This window comes from Egretta garzetta, unplaced genomic scaffold (assembly GCF_000687185.1).
Source record: "Egretta garzetta isolate BGI_Z169 unplaced genomic scaffold, ASM68718v1 scaffold155, whole genome shotgun sequence".
In the NCBI taxonomy this organism is placed as follows: Eukaryota; Metazoa; Chordata; class Aves; order Pelecaniformes; family Ardeidae; genus Egretta; species Egretta garzetta.
The window spans coordinates 377,962-381,070 of NW_009259613.1; the positions used below are offsets into that span (position 1 = coordinate 377,962).

General features: G+C 40.9%; 1 protein-coding gene across 1 annotated transcript in view; it reads left to right on the forward strand.

Moving 5' to 3' along the window:
• Positions 1–3,109, forward strand: part of ADCY1 (adenylate cyclase 1) — a 316,417-nt gene that overhangs the window by 182,878 nt on the left and 130,430 nt on the right. The gene's annotated exons all lie outside the window — the stretch shown is intronic.

Sequence of the window (3,109 nt, forward strand, 5' to 3'; positions counted from 1 at the left end):
TTACTTTGAGTCCCTCTTTTTCACTTTCCCTGTTTATCTCTTTCACACACACACTCACTCTCACTTGTTCTCCCTTTCTCACGTGATAGGAGAAAGAAAGGAAACACTATCTATTTTCTTCATTTTTTTTCTTCCCTCAGGCACAAATCTTGACTTCACTCTGTTCATGCAGATTGCTCAGATGATGATTAACTCAAGACTATCACACTGGAAAATCTGTAGAGAACTGTACAGGGCTAGAGCCTGTGACCTTCTGTAGGAATGTGTTCTGTGTCTGCCTTCACTGGGGATTTTGACTAGAGAAGCCTAAGGAAAAGTAAAGTACAGATTTCAAGATTTGTTCTTCTGGCTGCTTGTAGTCTTTCATTTAAAGCATTTTAACTTCTGAGGCTTGAAACAAATTCTTAGTTTTTTTTGCAGAGAGAAGCAGTGACCTACTCAGGTCTCATCACCAAACTGATCAGTAAATGTAAAGACATTTAAGCATAAATTTGTAAAGGTATCCTCTACTCACTGTTATGAAGGTTAAATATCCCTTTAGAATTTAAGATGTGGTTGGGACTATATTATATATTGAATACTACATTATCTATATATTCAATGAGATTTGAACTGTGGGGCACAGGTCCTCACAAGTATTTATGTCTCAGAGCCCCTAGGTTGATGTTAGAGACAATTAGGCACCTAAATACATGTGTGGGTTTGCACCCAAGTCAATCCATGGTTGACTGCTTTCAGCTACCTCATAGTAATTTCTCCACAATGAGGCCTTTACTAGCAGATGCCTTGAAAACCTTGGATACTGATGGAAGCTCTGGTTCACATGGAAGCAAGTGCTCAGAATAGGCAGGAAATAACTTTTTTTTTTTTTTACCAGTAGGGCTTAGTTTGATGAATGTTGGACTCAGGAATTGCTTGCCATTTGTCAGACTCCAGATCAGGAGGGACACATACAGGCTGTGAAGTACAAATGAATGCAGATAGAAATGGTTCAGTGTGTCCCTATTACCTTGGGCATTTCCTGGGCACAGCAAAGCGAAGGTGGTTAAACTCTGAGAAAGGGTTTTAAATGCCTTTCCTCTGCGGAAGGCGGTCTGACTCTCCCTGTTCCATGACAGAAGACCTTGGGCTTCCAGCTTGGGCCTGAGGTGGATACCCCCGATTGACTTGCGCTGCAGAAGCTGTGTAACAATAATGCTCCAGCTGTGCCAGGAGTACTTGCTTGAACACCTTTCAGGATTGCATACTGCAAATGTCTTAGCTGCTGAAATCAGTTTGGGATGAAACATCCGAAAGGTACCTAGCCATGCAACTCCCCATGATCTCGGTAGAGTTAAGCCTCTAACTCTAGGCATTAGTTCTTGCAACTGGATAGAGCGTTGCAGAAAGATCTTTATAAGCCCGAGCTCTTGTTTTGCATAGGAAGGTGGTGGCAGCTTCACAAGCCTGAGTCCCTGCTGCGTGGCCATCTGAATCACACTGTGGTCCCACGGGCACCTCCATGAGCACCACGGGCTGATGATTCCCTAAATGTGCACGTGGACACTGGCTGCGCGCTGCACTAGTCAGTTTGTGATTGGCCTTTGTTAATTATTAGACTGTAATAAGGCGTTGTTTCAAAGGTCAAGATGGGAACCACTGGTACCAGACAGACATTCAAAAGTGCACACTAGAACGTGCAACTGTTTGCTCAGGCACTGGCAGTAAAAACATAGTGATTGGTGCTTCATTAATTATGAGAGCTTTCAGAGAGGTTTATTTATACATTCCACAATTAAGAATCAAACTTTATTCCCTGATCCAGAGTATACTTCCACCATAGCTCCCGTGACTTCAGCTTATGTAAACTAAAAATCTATCCCCTTATGTTTTTTGCTTTGTTAGTTCCATGTTTAATTATAACTATTTACTGAATAACCATCATTGAATTAGTACTCTGAAAATATTTTAAAAGAGGCATTTTAAGACGTTTCTTGTGGCCGTAGGCTGAGCAACAGGAATAAGATAGTTTGCTGTGATGAGATGATAACACAGAAGAGAAAGAAAGATATGATCAGAAAGAATCACACAGATAAGTGCTATCTGTGTTACCAGGGGGGATTGTGGCTGGGCTATCATATGGTTGTAACTGCACAGCTTATGTTTTTGTTCTTAATCACACTGATGAGCACAAACAGTACAGCATCAGGGATGGGGATTTCCAGAGCATTAGCAATCACTGAAGACAGAGCATATGAGAAGCACATGCTAAGTTTTCACCCTACGAAGTCTGACAAATCTGTGGGAACTGGAGGTCTGGATGAGTTAAGTTGGTATGAAGATGTTTTCCCTTTAGAAAAAGAATAAAAAATATTCTTAGAATTTCCTTTGGCTCCACTTAAAAGCAGCGTTATAGCCTGTATACTCCTGAAAGGGGAAGGTTTCTTAAGCTATGATACAGAAAAGACAATATGGCATGTAGGTTATCTTAAAATAGAGACTGTTCCTTAGTTGCCTCCCACTCTACTGTCAGAGTATATAGCACCACCTCTCATATTAGTAACCCCTATGAAAATAAATGCCATGCAGAGAAATAAAAGAGGAAGGGGTGGTCAGGCAAAGCTTAATCAGACAGACAAATTAACCCCCAAAACCTTCCACTCCCCTTTCTCCAATACCTCTTTAGCACTTTTCCCCAGAAAACTAAATTTAATAAAATAAATTTAAAAAAATCACCCAGCAACAATATGTATCAGGATTTTGTTGAACTGTGTGGTGTGTTACTGCAAAACAGAAAGATGGTCCCTGCCTCCTCCCAAATAAATGCATTATTATTGTGCTTGATAGTAAACAGTAAATATTAAGGAAGTGAAGTAGGATAACAAATTATCATAGTAACCGTATCATTAATGCATCTGCGTTGCCTTAAGGCACATATACATACATTTAGAAAGAAGCCTATTCCAGGGAAGGTAAGGAACTGTCCCATCTGTTGAAAAGCTGCTTGCATCTTCTGGAAATAATTCTTATTGCCTGCGTTGCCAGTCAGTGTGACACCATGTCCCTTACCTTCCTCAGAAGGTATGCTTTTGGTAGTGAGCGCTCCAGCAGAGCACTTCAGGTCCTGCTG